Source organism: Oryza glaberrima, chromosome 4, assembly GCF_000147395.1.
Source record: "Oryza glaberrima chromosome 4, OglaRS2, whole genome shotgun sequence".
Classification (NCBI taxonomy): domain Eukaryota; kingdom Viridiplantae; phylum Streptophyta; class Magnoliopsida; order Poales; family Poaceae; genus Oryza; species Oryza glaberrima.
This window is the reverse complement of record NC_068329.1, coordinates 1,926,359-1,938,813: the sequence shown is the minus strand read 5'-3', so window position 1 is coordinate 1,938,813 and position 12,455 is coordinate 1,926,359. Positions and strand designations below refer to the sequence as shown.

The window sequence follows — 12,455 nt, the reverse complement described above, 5'->3', positions numbered from 1 at the left end:
CCGGCCTCGAGTACGCTGTCATCGTTTGGGCCGCCATCCATTGCGGCTGTCTTCATCGATGTCTAGTGCCGGCCTTCGTTGTTAGGAAATGATAGGCAAATAAACGATAAAGAAGAATAGATCAATCACATAAGACACAAGATTAAACGTGGAAAACCCTTTCAAAACAGAAGAGAAAAAACCACGGGCGGCAGCCAGCAAAATATCTTCATTATATCGGGGTGAGGTTACAACGCCGAATGGCAGCTTACAAAAAGTATATATGAAGGTGAAACACTAAAAGGATTGCTCCGGCCCAAGCCTCCGGCGACGTGTTTCCGCTTTGCTCCAGCAGAAGCTGACCTGGCCAAACATTACGAATCTAAGACAGAAAGACTTATAGCATAAAAGAATAATAAGAGAACGAAAACAACTCTATATTCTGCTGGCCTGCCTCTCTGATCTACTATCCAACTACCATGAAAGCATCACTCAAGACCGGAGAAGCCCGTGTCTGATAGCCTAACCCGGCACCCCCCAGTGGCTATATCCGAGCAACGTCTCGCCAACATTAATTAGTTGGCGTGTCGTTTTCATCCATGCATTGAATTATTCTAACCGAAGCCCATCTAATTAAAACTACTCCCTCTGATATTTTTGATCGACGATACCGTTAATTTATATTAAAAATTATAATTATCACTTATTTTTGTTATGACTTGGGTTATTACTAAGAGAAAAGTCTAACGAATACCAATTACAAATGCTCTTATTTTTTATCAACGTGTCGTACGAATACACACCGTGAGGCCTCCATAGGCCAGCGGCAAGCGAGCAAGGCAACGGCAGTGGATTTTCTCTATTAGAAAAATAATTTAAGCATTGTTTATTTCTTAATATTTATGTATCTAAAATTTTTACTAGAAAAAATACACGTGCGTTGTAATGGGTGAAGCCTATTTTAATCTTATTATTGTTACTAGAAAAAATACCCGTGTGTTATAATGGGTAAATATATTTTTTTCGTGACACAACAACTATTAAGAGCTAAGTCATTGGAATCACTATACACTATAATTAAAAAAGTAAATGAATTTTTTATTGGTTTTAGACCAAAAGCACATTCTTTTTTTCTTTGCTAGTTCTAACCCAGGCCACTGCCTTTTTAGTCCTAGCCCAGTCCGCTACCTCTCTCCATACGCCCTGCTTTTCTTCCGTCGTCAACCTCCAAAAAGTAGTCCCGTGCTTGTACAATGCCAAATTCGGTAGAATCATTCTAGATCTCCCAAAATTTAATTTGTTCAGAACTTTTTGATCACTCAATTTCCTGTTTTCCTTTTTTTTTTCAAAATCGAAGCGAATCAAAGTTTGTTGACCTGCCATGATCAGCGAATTTCAAATCGGAATTAAATTCAGCGAATTAAAGTCCATGATATCATAGGGAAAATGATGATGGAAGAATGTGAAATCGATTTTTGCAATCAGTTGAAGTAGGAAACATACGGGGAAGTAGATCAAACGTGGCAGCGGCACTAGGGTTCGGCCCGGACCAGACGAGATTAAAAAAAGACAAAAAAACCAGACTTACCGCATGCGAAGAAAAAAAACCGTTTCGCGTGAAAAAGAGAGAAAAAAAATAAACCGCACGAACCAACGAAAGCAGAAGCTTGGCTGCTAAGGCAGGGCGTGTTGAGCGCGTGCGGATCGGATCAAAGATCGGAAAAAGGAAAAAAAAAAGAAAAAGAGAAAAAAGGACTTACCGCGGAGTAAGTATGCATCTTTCGAAAGATTTTTATGATCATATCATATAAATTTTTAATCTTTGGGTTAAAAATCAATAGACACAGTAAAAAGCAAAAAGCAACTAAGAAACACCATAATAGACACTAAATTACCATATCTTCAAGAAAAAGACCAAATCCAATATAAATTTTATAACTTATGTGCGAAGATTCAAAAATTACATTGTAACTTACAAAAGTTACGATGTAAGCTTCATAAATTACACTGTAACTTACAATAAAATACACTGTAAATTTGAGTGAGAAAATCGAGTGAGAGATAAGAAAAAATCTTTCGAGTGAGATATAGCAAAATCGTATGCGTAAAAAAAACCGTTTCGCGTGAAAATAAACAGTGACAAAAAAAATAAATCGCACGGACCAAGAAAACCGGAAGATTGGCGGCTGAGGCGCGCTATGCGCATGCAGATCAGACCAGAGAACCGAAAAAAAGACAAAAAAAAAAAAAAAGGACTTACCCCGTGCACGGGGACAAAACCGTTCCGCGTGTAGGAAAAACGGCGACAAAAATATAAACCAGACGAACCAAACTAAAACAGATAGTACCTTTTTTATTCGCTCATAGGCAAAAACTGAGGTAAGTAAAATAGACTTATTCTTCGATATTGATTAAAATCGGGCGACCAGGGGAGGTGGGAAAAATCGGTCGCTCCCCTCCCCCATGCACGCGCTTCCCTCTTCCCATCTGGACCCATCCACTTATCCCTCTCCATGTTCCACAAAAGATATTTCACTATGTTTACTTACAATATTTCACTATGTATAAATATAATGTTGCAGTGAACTGAAATAATCTATTGTAACAAAAAAACCGACATATTTTGGAAACCCCCTATTAAAAGAATTTGGTTTATTTTTTGTTCCACCGAAAAATATTTCACCTTTCTTTTGCTATTTGTTGACACATTGTTTTTATATAAGTGAAACAACACCCAATTTAAACGAGTGAAACATTTTCGATCTACTTAGTGAAACAATTCCGATATACCTGGTGGAACATCGTGCAACATTTAAAAATAATTCAATAATGAGCTAAATTTTTTTTCGTCGGAATATATCCATGGTCTTGTTTTGAAGATTTAATTGCAACGAATTAAATGGTGAAATCGGATCATGATTTGGTAAGTAATTTAGAAGAAAAATCAGTTTAAAATAGTTTTGCACGTAAATCGGGCGCTGGCATCAGCACGATGTCAGCGCCCGATTTTTCTTCAAATCGTCGGGCGCGCGAGCCGTAGGCAGCCCCCTTATTCTTCCCCCTTAAGTTTACAGCCCATATTGTCAGTTTGGCCAGCTTTCTACAGTCCAATTAGCAAGAAAAGTATCCTCGTCTTCAAATCGCTCAATTCAATTTTCATCTTCAGTCCGAGCGAGCAAACTTTCAGGCAAAAACACCTTAAATTTTTATAATAGTAGAGATATGGTTTAGTTAAGATGAAATTCACAGTGGGAGTTCGCTTGGATATATATATTTTTAGAAAATCATGAGCTGCAGTTAGAGTCCGATTGTCTCAAGTTAGCATGCAAGTTTTTTTAAACAGATTTCTTATATGATTCCTTCTGTGTTACCAAAAGTGAAGGGTCTAAAAACCGACTCAAGTACGGATATGTATTTCCAAAAGCAATTTACTTTAAAAACCGACTAACACACAGATGACATACTAAAATACCATAAAAGCATCTTTAATTTTTATAAAAGTAGAGATAGAGATAGAGATAGGTATGAAGATAATTATCTTTAATTTTTTACCGTGTCACATATAATAGGAGGACACAACTACACCGAGAGTGCTAGCTAGATAGTGCTAAAGAGAGACACTCTTCTTTCCAAAAGAAGCTACTAGTACACTCAATATCTATGTATTTTTTTCTTTTTAGAGAAGTTTCTCTTAAAATACTTATCTGATTTATAATCTGTATATACCGTTGTGTTCGTTGCAATTAAATCTTTACAACAAGATCTTACATGATTATATTCTGATAAAAAATATATATATATATATATGTTGTAAGTTACTTTTATTATATATGTAAGTTACTTTTGTCATATATATATGTGATTTAAGCTCTTTAATAACTTATATATTTTAAATCACGTATTGTTTTTAGGATCTATTTGCGTCATTATGCTCTGCATGAAATATGTGACAATGCAATATCCATATTGGATATATATTCAAATATTTTATTAATTTAAAAGTAATGTATTTAAATTGCAGAGTAATTTAGCTATACAATAGAAGTAACTTAGCTATAGAATAGAAGTAACTTAGCTATGCAATAGAAATAAGTTTCTGTAGTAGAAGTAATTATATGCAACAGAAGTAATTTAGTTATGTAATAGAAGTACTTCTAACTCTCTGTACTATAAATAATAATTTACATAAATCATAAAAGTAACTTAGCATAAAATGCAAGTAAATTGTTACAACATTAGAAGTAAATTCGTTGTAGGAAAGAAAATATGGTCTATCGAAAAATTAAATTTAAAGTCCACAAATTACAGAATTGACTAAAAACAATAATACAAATAATCGATTTAGAGCATTATGAATGTATAAGAAGTAACTTAGTCAAATCTAAAAGTAATTTATATATATATGATAAAAGTAACTTACGTATATAATAAAAGTAATTTACAAACATAAATATTTTTTCGTCGCAGTATAATCATGTAAGATCTTGTTGTAAAGATTTAATTGTAACGAACACAATGGTGTAATCGGATTGTATATCGGATAAGTAATTTTGGAGAAAATTTTATAAGAAGGGTAAAAAGAAATGCATATCTATATAGATGTGTAGGCGTTTGTCTGTTGTCTCCTGTACAGATGTGTAGGCTTTCTCTGCTATGTACGTAGGCTTTCTATACCGTCTCCCATTAAGACTAAAGAGAGAGGCCTCCTGTTTAGATTTTACCATAATAGGATTCGATTTTTTTACTGCGACACATATAATTCCTTTTTTAAATCGGACATATTCATTTTTATTTTTTTCACCCTTTTTTAAGCGTTAACGGGATAGGATTGTTTTTTTGCCCGGTTTTTGGAATCGGATTCGTTTTTTCGCCTGATTTTTTTTGCCCGGTTTTTTTGTCGTCCGATTTTTTTCGCACGAACGATGAAAAAAAAAATCGCCCATCAGAGCGTAGACCCGAGCGGAGCCAAGAATGCGAGAGAGCGGCGCGCGGGCGTGTCTCGATCTTTCCGCGCGCCTTATCTCTTCTTTTTCCGCTCCGCCTTTTTTTAAGATAATGGAAGCTTTATTTAGACTCAGTTAATTACACCAAGATAATACAATCAAACTGAGTCACCTCCGGCCTCTGCATAAAATGCACACAGCCAAAAAAGAAGAAAGAAACAACTAGAACATCTCCCAAGCACAAAAGTTTGACAGAAACATATATATATTAGTGGCTATCAATCCGTAGACTAGACCGCCACCCATGCTCCTGGGTAAAAAACTCCTGTGCTACCTGGTCCAAACGTCGAGATACCACCATAATAGTATCCCGCAGTCCCGGTTGGTGGAGGATAGCCCAGGTACGTAGCCACCGGGTAACTAAGGTGATAACCTGCAAAGGAGAAGACACCATCTTGTTATCAAAAATTACTCCATTCCTGCTTAGCCAAATGGACCAACACAGAGCTGTTGCACCCATCAAAAGCAGATTCCTCATTTCTTTGGGGACACATGATAGCCAACTCCCAAACATATGACCAACATTGCGAGGAGGTTTCAGATTAGGAGCCAAATGAATTACAGACCACACCAAGCGAGATAAGCGGCACTGAAAGAATAAATGTTGGATAGTTTCATCCTTGTGACAGAAACAACATGTCTTGCTGCCTTTCTAATTTCTCTTAGCAAGGTTGTCCTTGGTAAGAATTACGCCCCGACTTAAATACCAAAGGAAGATTTTAACTTTTAGGGGTACTTTCACCTTCCAAATCCGTCTATTGATATTCGGAACCCCGGTATGTGTTAGAGCTAGATAATGAGATTTGACCGAGAAGACCCCATTCGGGGTGAGGTTCCAGTGAAACTCATCTTGCTCCTGTACCAGAACCAAATCAGCTATGCGAGGCAATAAGTTATGCCAAGCAGCTAGTTTTGCGCCAATTAAATCCCGTCGCCATGAAAAGCACGGAGGATTGGTTTGGAAAATCTGTGGCGATAGTCGACTGTTTATGCCTAACTATATTATAGAGACAAGGATACTGTTCTCTTAACGAGGCATTACCCAACCATTTGTCTTCCCAGAACCTAACTTGGGAGCCGTCCCTAATCTTGAAGGATCCAAAACGGAAAAAGTCCTGTTTGACCTTCATAAGACTAGCCCAAAAATATGAATCCCCCGCTTTCCAATAGGCTTGAGATAAAGGTTGTGATCCCAAATATTTATTGCGTAGCAGTTGTTGCCATATTCCATCAGTGGTAAGTAGTTTGTATAACCACTTACTAATCAACGCTTTATTCTTTATCTCGAGGTCATGAATTCCTAGCCCCCCTTGTTCTTTGGGACGACAAATAATGTCCCACTTAGCAAGCTGGTATTTCTTCTTATGTCCATCCCCTTGCCAATAAAACCTAGATCGAAGGTAATTAAGTTTTTTAAGTACCCCACTAGGAATCACAAGGAATGACATCATATACATTGGGAGACTGCTAAGTACTGAGTTAATCAAAGTAAGTCGTCCTCCCAACGAAAGAAGTTTTCCTTTCCAGCTACTCAATTTCTTCTCAAATCTCTCGACTAGTTCTTTCCATTCCGCATTTCTCAACTTCCTATAATGGATCGGAATGCCCAGATAACGTAATGGGAAGTTGCCGACCTGGCAGCCAAAGAGCTGGTTGTATTGATCACTATAATCAAGTGCTTCACCAAAACAACACAGTTCACTTTTATGAAAATTGATCTTAAGACCCGACAACTGCTCGAAAGCTAGAAGCACTGACTTCATGTTCTGAGCTTTTTCAAGGTCATGATTCATAAACAATACCGTGTCATCGGCATATTGTAGAATGGAGAGTCCCCCATCAATCAAATGTGGTATGACTCCATCAATTTGCCGTTGTGTTTTGGCTCTATTTATCAATGTGGCTAGCATATCAGTGATAAAGTTGAATAGGATTGGGGAGAGAGGGTCTCCTTGCCGAAGGCCCTTTTTAGTCTTAAAAAAAAGGTCCGACGTCATCATTGACTTTGACTGCCACGCTTCCCCCGGAAATGAAAGACTCAATCCAAGATATCCACTTGGGCGAAAAACCTTTCATACGCAGAGTTTGTAGCAGAAAAGGCCATTTAACCTTGTCATATGCCTTTTCGAAGTCAATTTTGAATATCACCCCACTCAACTTCTTCCTATGTAGCTCATGAACCGTTTCATGTATGATGACGACTCCATCTAAAATGTTTCGTCCACTCATGAAAGCAATTTGGGTCGGGTTCACTAAATGGTCAGCAACCAAGCTAATTCGGTTTGTAGCCACCTTAGTGAATATTTTATAGCTGACATTTAACAAGCATATGGGTCTGTATTGTTGGATTTGATTTGCTTCTTTAACTTTTGGAACTAGAGTAAGTACCCCAAAATTTAGTCCGAAAATTGGGAGGCTACTAGTATGGAATTCATTAAAAAGGTTCATCAGGTCATGGTTAATAACGTCCCAAAATTTTTGGTAAAATTCAGCTGGGAAACCATCTGGTCCAGGAGCTTTATTATGCTCCATCACAAAGATGGCTTCTTTCACTTCTTCTTCCGAAAAAGGAGCAGTAAGAAAATCAGTTTCAGCTTGTGAAACTTGAGCCATATCACCAATTATGGACTCATCAAGCGAAAACGAGTTCTCCTCTGGTGGTCCAAAAAGTTTCCTATAAAAACTCGTAATATAAGTTTTCAAGGCCTCAACCCCCTCAATTTTCCCTTCATCCTGGTCTAGGAAAAAGATCCTCTTCTTCCTATGTTTACCGTTGGCTATCAAGTTAAAATATTTTGTGTTGTTATCTCCTAAGAGTACGTCCGAGACTTTCGAGCGTTGGTACCATTTAATCTCCTCCTCACGGACTAGACTTGCCAAAGAATCCCTCGATTGATCAAGAAGAATTCTTTCTTGATCCGAAAGGAGTCGTACCTTTGCTGCGATGTCTAGAGAATCAATTGTGTTTTGCAAATTTGCCTTTTTCTGTTTAAAGACGCCACTCGTATGAGCAACCCAACCTCTAAGATGGCGACGTAAAGCGCTCATCTTGTTATTCCATCTTTGGACCGCATTACGATCCTTGACCGGTTTGTTCCATATCTCGAGAACACGATCATAGAAGTCATCACGTAGAAACCAACCCAGTTCCAATTTAAACTGTTTAATGTTTCCCGTGAAGGCCGCTTCCCCTGTGTCAAGGAGCAAAGGCGTGTGGTCTGACACCCCTCTGTCAAGAGCATGCACCGAAACCAGGGGGTACTTGGATTCCCATTCCGTTGATGTGAGGACCCTGTCTAGTTTCTCATAAGTAGGAATGGGAAGCGAATTTGCCCATGTAAATTGCCTACCCGAAAGAGCGATTTCTCGTAAGTCAAAGCTATCGATCACAGCATTGAAGAGAAAAGGCCAACGGGAGTTGTAACGGGCATTGTTTTTTTCCACACTACTTCTCAGGATGTTGAAGTCCCCCCCCTATAAGAGTAGGTAGATGATTTTGTTGGCATGTACGAACGAACTCCGCCAAGAAACTAGATTTAAAATCATCTTGGGCCGGACCGTACACAGCCATCAAGATCCATTTAAAATTATCCTCCCTATTGTTGAGATGAAATTTAACGAAAAATTCCCCTTCAATAATTAAAGATATATCCAAAACAGCTGCATTAATTCCGAGAAGTATACCCCCTGATCTTCCTTTAGGTGGGAGACAATGCCAGATGAAATCAGCACCCCTAGAGAGACGATCTAAATTCATCTTTGACATTTCACCCTTTCTTGTCTCCATTAACGCAACAAAGTCTAGTTTTTTCTCTCTAACTGTTTCTGCAACATAACGGTATTTAGCCAAGTCAGCAAGACCTCTGCTATTCCAAAAAATACCTTTCATGAGGAAACAGATTTAGAGGCTTTTGGATTTTGGGAACGAGCCTTTCGCTCTTTTCTTTTTGAAGAAGATTTGGATTTTCTAGTGGATACCAACAAGTCACAAATTTTGTCACTTTGGTCCACATCGTCCATATCAATCTCCGTGAGATCCTTTACTAAGTGAGCGAGTAGGGCAACATCATCGTCGCCCTCGTCATCACTAGTTGTAAGGATCCACTTCCGAAAAAACGTGCTTAGAATGGTTACACTCACTAGTCTTGTTTGTTGCTTTAGTTCTATCAACCTCAATATGTTTCAAAGCGTTAAGTGAGAAAGAAATTTCATCATGAGAGTTACCCAAAGAAACACCTAAAGAACTAAGATTGGAAGCAACAAAATCATAATGTAAAGAAGGTAAAGAAGGGGATGAGTTTATAACAGTACCTTCACTAGAGGATGTTTTATGAGAGGCCGAGTGTTGCTGAGAATTCATTGCCGAAACCTCCCGTCCAGCAAAGCTGTCATCCAAATTGCACAATGCTTTCCTCTTCATTGCCTTGAGCAGTGAGTCATCATCCCCCGCAGCGATGCCATCCATGTTCTCAACATTGGATCTCACACTACGACGACGAGGTGTAGAAGATGTCTTGCTCAGTTGGTCCTTGCTGCGATTGACATCGGTCGAGGTAGGTGTAGCCATCTGAGGTATAGCTAGGGAGAGTGCAACAGTGGTGGCTGCCGGAGAGGCCTCGCCAGTGATCTTGGCAGCTGCAGCCGGCTGAGAGGACAGTAAGGAGCAACGTTCCAACTCCGGTGGCAGCAAAGAAGGTTGCTCGGGTGTAGGACTATCCACCGGTTGAGACAAATAAATTTCATCCACCTTTTCCGCTGCTGCTATGACCTCACCCACCACTGTTGCACCTGATTTGGTGTGACCAATGGTGTAAGCTATCCCATCTGTGATCACTGGACGAGGTGGTGGTGGAGGCCGACAATTTCCAAACGGTGTTAGAACTAGTTGCATGGCGGTAACATCTGATTTTTGTTCCTTTGATATTGTTGGAGAAGCTGAATTCTTAGCCCTCTTGTGTGCCTGATCATGAGAGCCATCCTTTGACGAGTCCTCATGATCCTCCTGTGCATCCCCGTCATGGTCCATAAAGTCCACCTCCAAAATCTGTGCCGGCTGAAAACCTTCCTCTTCCAAAGCAAAAGTGATTGGGTAGCCCAATTTCCCAAAAACCACATCTGTAGTGACAGGGAGTTGTATGCTACTATGCATATAAACCTTCACACGAATCACTCCCGTCCGCCTATAGGTGAGCATATCTACTTCCTGAGTAGCTCCAATAACACAACCAAGCGCCTAAAAAGCCAAGTAATGATGCCATGGGCTAGGCACACCCGACACATGCACCCACACTTCATCCAACTCATATGCCGGAATCAGCTCATCAGTCGTTTTCCACTCGATTATTGTCATTGACACACCATGATTTTTTAGACGGAATTCCACATCATCCATCCTCTTCAATTCCTCAATGGAAGGAAAAGCGACAAGGAAGGAATTCTCAGCATGAGGGACTGCCTCCCACTTCCAATTCGGTCTGATTCGATGAGCTAACTCTGTCTGAACGATTTCAGGCGTCAAGGAACCGCCACGAATGGAGACCAAAGCTGTTGGAACCGATGAAGCCTCCTATACATTCATCCCAAAATCACTGATTTGGATAAAACCGAACTCGGTTTTCCCAAATCCAAAAAGAGAGCATGTAGGTTTCGGCAATTTGAGCGGGCGGCACTTGACAGCTAGATGTGACTCTTTCTTGTTACATACATAGCAATCGATGTCCGCTTCACACACCTGCGCTATGTGACCACTCGTTTTGCACTGGTGACAGTGAGGTGGCCTCGGCTTCTTGGCCTTAGTTGCTTGTACAGTAGGATGTGGCTGCCCACCATCTGTTGTTTGGTTCAGTTTCTCCATTTGCTGGCCTTGCTCCGCCATCCCCTTCCCCCGAGGTTCGGGCTTCCGATCTTGCTGGTCCGGACGCAGGAGATCGTCATGGTCTCGCCTGCGATGACCCTCAGCATTGCTTCCCTGAGGAAACCATATGTTGCTATTGTGTTGAGACTGCCCGGCGCCTCCATGCCAACGCCCTCCCGATCCCCCAGTCCCAGACCCGCCGGCATGGTTGCCCCCGAACCTCGGGAAAACCGGCGGCCGCTGAAACTGGCGTGGAGGATAGTGGTTTGGCCCATGCTGATTTCTTGCATTGAAAGGTGGATTCCCTGTAGCTCCATCATCCCGTCGCTGCATCATCACAAGGGCATGCCACCATCGCTGCGTAGGAGGGTTTCTTTGGGGAACTCTCGCTAGATGGCGTGCATCTGTTAGGCGAAAGTGGGCCAGGGACTTTCCACGAAATTGGTTTCCAATCGGTCTGTGTGGGAAGGAAGGAATATCGACACTCATAACTGAATCTGGGGAAGGGAATTAGCCAAAAATCGTCCTCCCGCACTTTGATCGACTCGGTTTGATGCGGACACCATCGATTGCCGATCTTGGGTAGGTGTTGATTTTGAATTTGGTGAAGTTTTGGCCTGCGGCAAGAAATCTCCTAGCAAAATTGTTTACGCTGGCCGTGGACGAGGTAATGGTCCCTTCCATGGACGCATTACCCATCCACGGCGATGGCGCTCAGTGGATTTTGTCTTCTGTTTTGATGAGACTCTGGTCCACTGATCGTCCTCGGTGATAGGTGGGGCAGTTGGATTCACCCCTGACACTGTCGGGCATTTTTGTTCCCACCAACGAGAAGCAGGAGTGGGAAAACCAATCTCGTCCCAGAACCCTTGGATTAGGGAGAGATCGGACTCTCCTGATTGAGAGTCATGCGTTTTCAGTCCTATAACCTCCATGCCGGCGAGAGCCGTTGAGCCGTTGTGATGAACTTGAGCGGGAGAATCAGGAGCAGAAGTTGTGGCAGCCATGGTTGCAATCAGATTCTGTCCACAAACGTGGTCTTGATTGCAGCTGGCTGAATTAACGATCTCTCCTTCCTCAATGACGTCAGCTAGGCTGGAGAAGCGAGATCCACTTACCGAGGAAGGAATTGGTGCTAGGGTTAGCCGACGTAGGTGGTAGTCATGGCGCCGTCCATAGACCTTCAGACTTCCTGCACAAAGATCAGCACCTGCATCCTGGGTAGGAAAATTACCTTGGTCTTGTCCTGAGGAAGAAGAAGCCACCGCCGAAGGAGATGCACTCATTGCCGGCAATGAGGAAGAACCTCAGGGGAGCCTCTACTAGACCATTGATCTGTTTTTGGAGCAAGGACACAGCACCGGCGAGGGAAGGATACAGCTCCACTCCCGGCCGTCGGCCTGAAGAACGCTGTTTACTAGTTTGAATAATGTTGGACTTGAAACAGTGGCCCGATTCCTGGTTCCGGAGGACGACTCCAGTGGCTGGATGGCCAGCGCCAGAAACAGGGCCGCCACAGGCAAGCCAAGGAGGCCGGCGTCGCCGCCGGCGAAGCCCCAACAGCCGCCCCCCCTTGAGATCGCCCAAAAATCGCCCCTCCACAAAACCCAGAATTCAAA

General features: G+C 41.5%; 1 pseudogene; it reads right to left on the bottom strand.

Annotated features, from left to right (window-relative positions):
- Nucleotides 1–5,190: 5,190 nt before the first annotated feature.
- On the bottom strand, nt 5,191–11,843 carry LOC127770166 (uncharacterized; annotated as a pseudogene).
- Between the last annotated feature and the right edge of the window lie 612 nt (nt 11,844–12,455).